Source organism: Strigops habroptila, chromosome 4 (assembly GCF_004027225.2).
Source record: "Strigops habroptila isolate Jane chromosome 4, bStrHab1.2.pri, whole genome shotgun sequence".
Classification (NCBI taxonomy): Eukaryota; Metazoa; Chordata; class Aves; order Psittaciformes; family Psittacidae; genus Strigops; species Strigops habroptila.
In genome coordinates, this window is record NC_046358.1 from 60811825 (window position 1) to 60824482 (window position 12658).

The window sequence follows — 12658 nt, forward strand, 5'->3', positions numbered from 1 at the left end:
TATTTGAAAAAACAAGCTAACAGTTACTAGAAGAGAGAGATGATGGAAGGCTTCATGAAAGATGTCCTACCACAGGAAACAGTTTGCTGTAAAGTGCTCAGTGGTGAAAAATGTAACCACATCTCTTCTCTACTAGTTTAAATGTTCCTTTGTTCCTCCTCCCCTTACATTTTCTTAGCTCCTCAAAATCCTTACAACACCATGGTTGTTTAAGGTCCCTTTTATCATTCAGTTCCTACTGAAAAATGCTCTGTAGGTGAACACCTGCTTTATTTACATTACTAAAGATGAACTAACTTTCATACTTAAAGCTTCATCATCTTTGGTACATATGTCAGATAGAGTATAGGAAGTGATTCCTCTTCTTCTGAATGGAATATGAACTTTCTGGGAACTTGCAATGATATTTGTTGGTAAACAGCACATGACTTAGGCATTCTTTACAAAGTGTAGTAACTGAGAGTTGGCTTGCGATGCCCTGAAGAGGATTAGCAACTAGAGGGATGGCTTTAACTTCTTATACTGCTTTGAATCTTTTCCTGGGACCACACTGTAAGCAGATCTTTCAGCTGTTAACCCACAGGCAAAGCACACAGTCTGGCTTTTTTTCCTTTTTTTTTTTTTTTTTTTTTTTTTGATTCATAGGCTCCATGCCAGCTTCTGCTAATGCAAAATTTGGTACTTGGAGTTGGGAGCTTTTTTGTCTTCTTCTGTTAAATCAGCTAATCCAAAATCCTAGGCAGGCTGTCTTCCCCCTTCGCAAGTGCTGAGAGGAGCAGTGCTTGGGGGAGCTTTCAGGCTTGGTTCTGTAACTGAGCAGTGATTTATGGCTTCTGACTGAGGTCATCGCTTGGCACCTAGTGATGACCAATTTGATGGATTAAAGATCTGAGCAACTCAAAGGCCCTTAACATTTGTAACCATTCATAATCTGGCTGGCAATGACCATAACAGAAAACCCCCCATATATTCTTGTTTGAACCTATTTTAAACTAGTTTGGCTTTGTTTTCTTCTTGGAGATCTGCTGCTGCTGTTAGATACTCTTTGATTTGATTCCAAGGAGGGTCAGAGTCACTTTTTTTTCTTTGATAAACCTGTTTTGTTTCTCTCATTAATGTACACTGCTGAAAGCTGCACATTTTGGTCTGCTATTACATTACCCCATCAAGGAGAGCTCTGCCAGTTCTGCAGAGCGGGAAAGGGGGATTTCACAGTGTCAGTGAGAGCACATGCACTGTTTTTCTTTCATATTCACTGAAGAAGTGGGTCCCAATTAACACCACCTTAGATATCGCCAATTCATCTACACCTGCACAGCGCGTGTAAGGCAGAGTGCTTCAGAACTGGCGATAGTAACATTTTTCTCTACTGCAGAAGCTGTGAAAAGGCATGGCAAGCTTTTAGAGAAAATACTTTTCCTAGCTGGACCCTCTGTTGTGGGAGGTACATTGTCACCCCTGTGCTACTGAGCAGTTGGTAACTCAGGTTTGTGAAATGTGAACTTCTTCCTCCTTCTGAAGAGTCTGTGCAGACAGCTTCTCCCTGCTGCCATAAACACTCCTCAGTGAAAGCTGTTCCCTGGGTTAGCCATTACTATCTCTTGGAGATGCCATGAATCTCTTCCCCTCAATAATGTGTCTTTATTTTGTCTCATTATTTTATTTGGATTATCCAATATCTTGTAATACCTGTATAATTGCATACTGCAATGTGAACTGCAGAATATTCCCCCCCCAGGCAGTGGTTGGAAAGGACCTCTGAGTAGGGGAAACTCTATTAATATCCATAGTTCATATATGTTCCTGAGGATAGTTCAGGAGTAAAAGAGTCATATCATTTGCAATGCTCTGCAAGTCTGATAGTAATGTCAGTGACAGTGTAATGCTGTGTGATTTCGGTATGGAACCTCTTCCTTTAGGGTTGTGTTTTGAAAGCTGGCTTTTCTGAGCCACAAGTGTCTTGTTGTATGGCTGGGAAAGAGATATTTCTCTGATACACAGTGTAGGCAGCTCAAACAACAGCAGTAAGAATTAATACTAGTCAATACTTTATATAGCACTTCTCACCCACTGTAGTGAAATGGCATCTCTTGCACAGGAAAGTCCCATTTTATGCAGGCAGCTTTGTTTTGAAAGTAGTGATTTTATTTCTCTTTTTTTCCCCCTATGGTATTTCACAATCCTAGGAAATTATTTAGAGGATATTGGTATGTCTTGCAGGTTTTACTTCTCTGTTACGTTTTAAGTGTCTAAAATATAGGTTGAAAATAAATTCCCTAAAGAATTATTATTTCTGCTACTGTTTTTTTCTGTGGCAGTGCCTTGGTGCCACACTGCTGGCTCCCTCCCCAGTGATAGGGGCTGTATAAATGTAGAAAAAGGTGAACTTTGCTTCAAAGAGAGCAAAAGTATTTTTGTGGCATGCAAAGGAAAATAATACCAGGAAGGCTGCTCTTTTGCTCAGTGTAGGTCCTTCAGAGCAACTTGTATGACTGAACATGTTCTTTCCTGAGAACGTGCTCTACCTCAGAATTGTGTATGCAATGCTCCTGAGCTACAATCCATGCTGGGAACATCAGCACATGCCTTAAGTACTTCTGTGAGCTCAAACACATCTGTTTCGTAGAAGTGAGAACTCTCTTCCCAAATTGCCCCAGATCTTTATGTTCATCTTGGAAAGTGCATCGCCTCTGTTTTACAGATGGAGGCAGGAATGAGACTCTGTTTTGGCTATGGTCACATTACATGTCACTAAAAGTGCTGGGACAAAGACCCAGCCTTGTAACCAAGTCATCTCTGCCTTATACACAAGGGTGGGGGTGAAATGAGTTTTCTTCAGATCGCCAGAAATGCCAGCAGACCCCAGAGATCTCCAAACCCAAACTGTCTCCAATGCCTTCTCATGAGTCCAGGGCCTCACCTCTTCCCCTCTGTGCAGCTGCCAAAACCTCTAGCTTCCCTTCACTGACAGCTTCACCAGTGCAGCTGTGTATTTTCAATGAGTAGCACTAGGAAAATTTGGGGGTGGAATATAATTAAATTTTTAAAACCCACAGGAAAGTTTCTGATTTGAACATATTAGTCACTCAAGTTCAATTAAAGCTTAATTTCTAAAGAAGTTACCTGATGCTGCTACTACACATGATCCAGAGAGCTGCAGGATGACCTGTGCTGTGCTGTACACTAGCCCCAGCACTGTCACTCGCATCCTAATCAGTAGGAAACCCAGAGTAATGAAGGCCAGTTGCAGACTCATGGAAGGATTTGTGTCAGAACCAGGTTAGGTCTTGGGCACTTCTAGTTGCAGTTACTGCGCAGAGAGCTGTGGCAGCGTTCCTTTTGTGAAGCACAGCAAAATTGACCTCTCCTTATCTGCTAAAGAGCAGGTAAACACGAATTGCACCTCAGTTCTAAGCAATTCTGAGTTATGATTCATGAAGCCTTGTTCATCAAAAATGAGGTAATGCAAATGTGCACTCGCCTTGTAATCCCGTGTTTTCTTTTCCTTTTGTACAGCCCTGGGTGCTACTGAATACAGGTAGGTCTGCAGCTGAAGTTCATGCCTATGTAATCCTGCTTGCCTTCTAAGCTAGGGATTCTTTAGCTTATATGGGGCATTCTTGTAGCTGGTTTCTCTTCTTGGATCTGTTTTGAAAGTGTGGGAAGTTAGTGATGCCTTATGAGACACTGATATACGAGACACTGATGTGCTCTGGATTTATTTGCTTGCTGTGGAGATGCTTAGCCCTGTCAGAGTCCTTGTCTGGACAATAGGAAATCTAAGAACACAAATGCCAGATGAATGGAGCCAACAGAGAATGGTCTGGGCTTTCTTGGGCATACATCTCTCATAGGTACAAGTTAGAGCTCTGTGAATGTGACTGTCCAGATGAAAGGCCAGCAATGGGAAAGACTATGAAAAAAGCAGCTGTGGATTCGCTGGTATGAAAGCTCACTTCTTGCTGCCTTGATTACCTTATTGTTAACGTTTTTACTTACACAACCTGTTAAGCAGCATCTAGAGAACAGAGAAGAAAGATGTCTGGCATACCCTGGACAGGAGATGGCAGGAGAGTGAGTACAGCCATCTTTAACTTCCTCCCAAACCTCTTCGCACCCCTCCACACTCCTGAAACAACTCTGAAGACAACAGTCTCTTCAGCAAAGACTTTTGCTCTATTGTTATGTGGCTGCACCCAGGTCTGCTCTGCCAGTGAGTCTGCGTGGTCCTTTCTGGCTCTTGCATCTCACCTTTCTTCTTACCTCTGCAGAATGCTGCAACCCACAGGATGAAATTGTCTACTAAAACTTCCCAGTGGGCAAATCCTGCTGCTTTTCTTTCTTTCATGGTGCCACATGTTACATCTGAACTGAGTAATCAAGACCCTTTTCCTCTCTGCAGTGTTTTTTGGCCATTTATTCTGAGTGATACCTGGGCACATACCAGTCTTGTTTGTTCTCTTCTTCTCCCACATAGAATCATAGAATAGTAAGGGTTGGAAAGGACCTTAAGATCATCCAGTTCCAACCCCCCTGCCATGCATCTCGACTGCAATGAAGAAGAAACCCCCAGAGGCCCACATGGGTAACCCATGGCCAGGTCTTCAGGACAAGCAGGTACTTCCGGGCAGTTTAAAGAGACACAGCCGCTAGGATGGGAAACTTTTATCGAGAAGGTTTAGCCCCAAGTGCTAGTAGTCCCACCCCATAGCTAGCAAGACATTGAAGAACAGTCAAAACTTCTCCTTCCCATGGATATTGAACTTGCTCTTTGGGAAACTCAACTACTGCTGGTTTTGGGAGAAAACCATGGAAGGGTTAGATCTCTGCATTTGGAACCAGCAAAGGCTTTCTGAGGGTTTGTACCACTCCTTTAGGGATGGTTTTGTTAGAAATAACAACTGGAATTTTAAATGACAACTGCTGATCTGATAGACACTAGAACTCACTCCTTTGGTGATAATCCCACTTCTGCCCTTCTCAAGCCCCCTGCTAATGACTGTCTCTCTGCCCTGCCTAGAGCAAAACTGAAGCTGATTTTGGATGTCACTGCATGCTTAATGATGCTCAGAAATGGAGAGTACCATTACAGCAGAGCTGGTGTCACAGGTCTTCTCGCATGGGAAAAACTGAAAACTGAGACTGAGAAGACTGACTGGGCTCCTTTCGTGTATGTCACGGGACAACTTTTTATGGGGTCCTTTATAGGAAATAAAAGAGAATCAGTTTACATACTACTTAGAAAAAATGGCATCAAACAACTTCAAAGTTCAGCATGTTATCCTAAGAGCAAGTAAAAGTCTAGATGGTTAAATCAATCCCAACTAATTCAGCATTTAGTAAACTCTGTCCTTACTCACACATTCTACTATTCCCAAGCAGAGTAAAAGATTGGTTTATAGGAGACAATAGTGCAGATGAAAAGAAGCAGAAAATATCCCCCTTTGGAAAGATACAAGCTCTTCTCTGAAGTACTTAAAGCAACCTGATGTTTGTTGCACCTCTAGATCAATGTCATTATGCATCTTTTTCTTCCTCTGCCAATGCAAATCTTCAGTTCATCTTGCTGAGGACAGATCAAATCTTCTACGTGCACAAGCCTCCATGGTTGGAAGCAGCATCTGAAATGCCAGCAAATGGAGGTTTTGAAAGCCCAGTATCAACTAAGCTGTTCAAGTAACTCCTTTTACTAGTTTCTTGGCTGAGCTGAAACAAACAGAAACAAGTTGTTCTGGGACAGTGGAACTAATGAATCCTAGCTGCCTGGGTTTGAATGCGTGCCTCCGAGCATTTTGCCCACCCTTCAGCTCTTGCTCCCCACATATCCCCTGTGATTCTCTCCCCTCCCACTCCCCTCACTTCCTTTACTTCTCCTCAGATAACAGCTGGGCAATGATAGCACATGCTGTAGTTAGTTCTGATGAGTAACTGGCCGGGGGGAGCCAAACTGCAAATTACTGCTGAGCTCACATGGCTGTGCTGCTTGAGTGGGGGCACTACTTTAGCTCCCTTTGTTTCTCTTGAGCTGCCAGTTTCTTGAACTTTGTGCACACTTAGCACTGCTGGGAATGTCATGTCTGTACAGAATTTGGCTGAAACAGGTCTGAGGTCGAGAAGTTATTCAAGGGACAGATGGACTGGCAGTGCAATCACACAAGCCTTGTTTCCTAAGGGAACCTGCCTTCAAATGCTTTGCTTGAACGAAGATAAAATATTTTTGCTTTGTTTTCCAAGAATTGTTAACTTCTTGGATTAAACTGAATATGTATATGAAATGATGCGTTAAACATGTTAGTGCTTTTCTGTCAGGTTATGCATATTTTGTTTTTAAAAAATATTGGTGGGTTTCTTTCTTTCTGTATTTTGCAAGCAAAGCATGGCACAGCTAGTCCTGCCTAGCTTAGATTGGCTTCACAGAATTTTTGCTATCATTAGGCTATTCCTTTTATATCCCTCTTCTTTCCCTCTGTATTTAATGCATTGCCCAAATGTTGCCTTTGCGAGACAAATACATGGTATCTTTGAGACTTTGCTGACTTCTTAAAAGGTTATGGTATAGGTCCAAACATGGTTTTCTCCTCACCTTAGCATGGTTTCAGGTGTTAGGTAGCTTTACTTAATTCAGAAGATAAAAAATTATAAAGAAATGGCTAAGTACACCTTAAGTATTAATAGGCCTTTTGAAATGAAAAGTCCTAGTTTGCCATTTCCTTGAACAGACATCATGCTTCTGTTTGGCTTTTTTGTTGATACAAAAAAATAAATACCAGGATGGAATCTTCTGGCATGTATTGCCATGTTTTATTTAATGATAAAGGTATTTAGTTTTCCTCTTTATGAGCAGAGCAGCCATCAACATTAATTGATTGTCCATCCTCGTGAAGAAAACATGACTCTCAAATTCATAAATAGCTCATTCACTAGACCCAGTTTCTCTCCATTTCATCTTCCTTTTCCTAACTCATTCTACAATTATGAACAGCAATTTGTAGTGTGTTGCAGGTGATCTTGGTGCTTTCAGAGACTCAACATGATGAGGGTTTCTTTTCTGACCGAGCAGCTCATTACTATTACCCCACTTTTATACAGAAATAACAGTAATAAAAAGATAAATACTGAGGCCTATAAAGCTATCATCATATATCTAACTTTAGAGTAACAAGAGTTGTACCAACTATAAAAATTATGCAACTGGCAAAAGCAATCAGTAACTCTGAGAAGAATTAATGTTGAAATCCAAGCCCTGGTTTCTTTGTACCAGATGTTGAGATAAGCTGTTAAGCATTAAGATTTTCTAATAATCAGTTTTCATCTGCTGCTATTCTTCATTTGTACCGCTGAAGCACCTAGGAACCCTGGTGGCAGAGCAGTGCCGTACTCTTCTAAGTACTGTATAAACACAGAATAGAGAGGAGGTTCCTGCATTTAGGGATTGGGAATTCTCATTAAAAGTAAACCAGTGCTTTGAGGAACATCAGTAACGGCATTATCAACTATTGATCTATTCAGTAAATTACATGTTGTCTTTTAATCTGTCTTTGTTTCCAGATTGCATTCAGAAACATTTTCCATCTGCATACACTTACTAATTTTTGTCCTGTGCTTCATTTAATGTATTGTGTAAAATGTACTAAGAGAAGTTGTACTTTCAGGGAACTGCGTGATCGCTCCGTGCTACAGGTGAGCTTTGGTGCATTAGTCTTTGCAATGCTAGAGCAAAGAGATGACTAAGGAGCAGAGATGCCCACTAAATCCAAAAGAAAATACAAATGTCTCGAAACATGGGAGAGAGTGAGAAAGAGGTAGATTGATAGGTTATACTGTCTTTTATTATTACTGTATTCAAATCCAGTCTTCACGGTATTAAATGCATCACAGTATTACATGCATCACTGTCAAACTGCTGGCTGCTTGGTGCCTGGTAAATGGAGTTCACAGGGTAATTCCTGTTCACAGCAATAGCCAAACTTGGTGCTAATTGCCAACTTTGTTGCCATGGTTATGCAGAACAAATATCTCCCTAACCCCCTGGGCAGGAATCAGGCATAACACAAAGGTAGCTAATTTACTGCTCTGAATAGAAATAGGTTGAATAGAAAGCTTTGGTCAGCAAGGATACTAATCCAGTTCCAGTCATTAAGCATCCCCGAGTAGAGAAGTGATGTTACAGCTTCCAAGCTGTTAAGACAGATGGACAGGTTTGTATGTACTTTCTCTATTGCAAATATCAAGCCCATTTGAGCCCTGTGTTCAGCAAAGGAGAGACAAGATTGGTTGGCCATGGCAGAGGAGAGGAATCATTTCTACACAGCCATTCTCTGCCTTTTTAATGTATAGAGGGTGTGTGTCTGGGGAAAACGTGTTAGATTTTGATCCACCTGCTCACCTCTATCAGTACTCCCAGTGGTGGTGAACTTCCATAGTGGAAACATCAGAGAGTTTTAGTATGACGTGGTCTACCCAGCTAAGAAATTGCTAAACATTTGTGTCTGCCTGATGCCACTGTATTGATAATAGGAAATGGAACTCATGATATAAATTTGATGGGTGTGCTGCAGGGATTGGAGAGCTGGGCTGCTGCTCCTAAAGAAAGGAGAGTGGGAGCACACATGGAAAGCCAGAGCAACTCATGATGGTCCAGTGAGCTGCCTGGTGAGCTAGGTGGAAGGGACAGAGGACCACTGTTCCTTAGGGAAATTGTCCCCTTCTCCCAGCTGTAGCTACAGTCCTTACTTCTCCAGTTCTTCCACTGGCTGCAAAAGTAGGTGTGGTAGACACAAAGGAAATGGAACTGTGATCATTCTGATGTTTTGTATGGTCCACTTGCTTTGGCAACATCCTTTTTGGCCTGTGCCTGGAGGGAATGCAGTGAACAGCTGTTGGCACTCACAGCAATGAAGCGGATACCAGAAAGTTGTCTCTTTTTTGTGAACTTAACAGTTCACAAGTGCAAAACTGACTCTATCAACTGGCAGCAGGGTATGTTCTGCCAGCAAACTGCACAAAAATATATTCTTCGTTAATTTCTTTGGTTATAGAGACTATTTAAATGACATATGACTTTCAAAACAGGCAATTCTATGGAGCCTATATATCTCTCCCCACTCCTATGTTTGCTTTTCCTGCTTTGGCATCTGACATTAATGTCTGTCACTGAACATCTCAACCTTTGTATCTTTCTCATGGGAGACACAGATCAGAGTGTTTAAGCTTTGTAATTTGGCATTGCTGGCAATTTTTGTTTGCTACAAACCTTTCAGCTGATACTAATGACATCTAGCAAGTTTTGGAGGAAAAAATCATTAAGAATAGAATAAAAAACCCCCCACCTTGGTGATATGAAGTGCTCTCTGAATGAACTCTGAAAAGTTTAAATTCAGACACAGCATCCAACCTTTCCATTTGTACTACAAGTGAGGCTATTTGCAATTATTGTTTGAGAAAAAAACAATGTTGAAAACTTTAGACAAAAGGGTTTGGTTTTGTTCAGAGAAGGTATGACTGTTGATCAAAAATACGTTCTGTGTGTTGCCAGTTTATTGAGGCATACTCATTTCCAAGACCGAAACTGCTGTCTTTTTATTTTTACAGTCTTTGTTTGAACTGAGATCCACATTCATTGTTACTGAGCTTTAATAATCTTAGGGTCACTTGAAGGGCTTTTGTTTGAGAGACCTTTCAAGCCAAGCCAAGGCAGCAGTTTAGAGAACATTTCTTGTTTGTAGACAAAAATATATTAAAACAACCAAGGGAGCTATTACTCTTCCACATAATTATTTTTAATGTCTCATTGGACATGTATGAAATGCCTTTCAGTTCCTGTGGGAGAATTATTTTTTTACATTTTTGCAGCATGGCTTTTGTTAAATTTCTGTGCTGCTTTTCCATTGAGCAATGTTCACCCCAGAAGATTTTATAAACAGTATAACTTTATGAACAGTATCTCTAGGAATATGCTTCCAACATAATCCACATAAGTACTTAGAGATTTGTCAGCGGTCATAGGGACTTATACCTGCATACCTTGTGCCACCTATTTTTTTTCTGGCCACAGTCAAGAAAGAACGTGGCCTCAGCTCACAGGGGAGAAGTCAGAGAACAGCCAAGAGTCCAAGACTGCATGAGGTGGGGCGCAGAGCCATGTGCTGCAGCAGGCAGTGCTAAAGGCAGGCGAGAGGGGAGGAGGGATAACCCTCCCTTCGCTTCATTTCACCTGGTATATGTATGCCAGGTAATTGGAGCACCTTTGTGTCCTTGATGTGAAAAGTATCTGCAAGAGTTGTGCTGTATAGCTCCTCTCAGTTACCTAGGAAAGACTGAAATGGAGTGCATCCTTCTCTTTTATAGTAAGAATACATTCAGGGGGAGGAGATCAAGCAGTCAGGGGAGATGGAAAGAGCAGCTCTGTGGAAAGAGAAACCATCCTGTAAGCCTGTAGTTCTAGTACAAATACATGGGCTTGGACTGGGACATGCACATTACGTGCCATTTCTGCTCCACAGAGTTGCAGGCTTAGCAGGTAGATGCAGGTGTTTCACTGAGATGTCTCCTTCCTGCTGTGTACTCATGATCCTTTCAATCTGCCAGTTGCCCATTCTGAATGATGCCCTGATGTTTCTTGCTCTGGCATTGAAAGCTCCCGTAGTTATTTTAATTCTGGGGCAAATCGCCTTTCTCCCAGGCATGGTGAATGTTTCAGTGACCCCAGCTGGACTGTGCTGTTAGAGAGGCCCTAGCACGTGCTTTGGGCAAGGGCCCAGAAAGCATCAGGACTCACTCCAAACCTGAAACCTTCTGCAGATTAAAACCGAAGTTACTGCTTAGCTGTATGTTGCACACAGCTCATTTAACATGCTGCACTGCATGTCACAGTGCCAGTACCTGTCTCGTGTCTCTTTCCTTAGGCTGATGTGTGCTCTGAAGTTCCCGCAACTTCACCTGCCTTGTCTGTTATAAAAAGGAAATCAGACTCTGAATTCAGAGCATGATAATGTAGCTCCATATCAGTTTTGGCACCTTACACAAACAGACACCATTATCAAGGTCTAGTCATAAAGCTGATAAAGTTAAGCAAAAATGGGTATTTAGATAACTGTCTGTTCTGACTGGATGTAAACCCAATTTCAAGTATATAGTGCTCCCAGGTTTTGAAGAGATAAATTACCATATTTGCCATCTTCAGAAGACTAAACTCAAAGTCTTTCATCCTGAGCTTAGGAAGTATAGACGAAGAATAATTTGTAATATGCTCTGGTTTGTGGAATGACCTTGCCTTGTTTATGGATAAGAACCACACCTTTTCAGCAGTGAAAGGCTGCAGAAGCTGTTTCTTTGAAGCAGGATGTGATGATAGAAGCAAACTATTGTAACTGTGTAACGTGGTGATGTTCTAATGTGTTAAGCATGAGTTGCTCAACCGTATATGACTTAATTGGGTAAAAAGTTGCCTTTGCATGAACTTCAGTATCCTGGAACAATAATTAAGTTGTATCTCAAGGATATATTATAAGATTGTAAGAATAATACACAGTTACCGGTATCTTCCTAATGTCACAGCAGCACAATGCTTATGAAATACTTTGTACATTAAAATCACTGCAAATATGTACTTAACGACACATTCCTTGAGACAAGGACCATAAAGCAGACCGGAGAATTTTTTTGAAGACATCCTTACTTGAGGGTTTCCTCTGAAGTTGATCTTGCAGTGTCATCCAAAGTTCCCTATCCTGATTTGACAATTTTATGGCTTTGAACTCTCACTTGGTTGTTCAAGGTGATTTAGTCATCGGTTTGTGTGTCCTTGCATTTAGAGACTGCCAAATGTAATTGTTTGCAGAATATTTAGTTCAACTCCAAGTGCTTCTCTTCTGGAGAGATGCTGTTGGAGGAAACTCAGAGGAGGACAGCAGGAAAAATGAAAAGGACTAAACATGTGCAACCTGAATAAGGGGTAGGAAAAGCTGGAATGAAAGGCCGTAATGGTCTATATGTAACTGAAACATGTAAGCATGAGAGAGAGAGAAGAATTATGTCGAGTTTGGCAGGAGGATGTAATGAGTAATAGATGGAATGATGAAGGGGAAATAAAATTGGCTGGATGAAGAAAAGCTTCCTGACCGCGAGATCTTGTTTGATTACTGAAGTTTCCCAGGGGACTTCTGTGATTTGGGAAAAGTCATACAAGACTATTCAGAGCCTCGCAGTGCTCCACAAAGCATAGCTCTGTAGTCGCCTAATAACTTGGCATCCAGGAGTGGACACTGCTTCCCATCTTCTAACTGTGTTTGAGGTTCTTTGGATTCCTTCTGTTTGCTGGGTGGCCCAGAGCATCCCTTGGGTGCTGGCCAGCCTAGGGCTGCTTCTTTGGTCAGCATTACTATGTATTACAGCTCTTGAAGAAAACCTGCCTCCTCTGAACTTGTGTGTGCAAATGTGTTTTCTGTGGTTATGGGGTTGATCCCGTTTCTTTGATGCAGGAGCCTGCAAGGTTGGATTCAGCTATCCAAAGGGACATGATCTCTGAAGATGCATTAGGTGGCAATTGCATAAGCCTTTGCGTATGTCCTCATCAATCTGGGCCCAAGCCTTTTCCATATCTGGATGAATATTGTCGGTAGATGGTGTCGAGGTGGAGTATATTGCAAGTGTGAAGTAC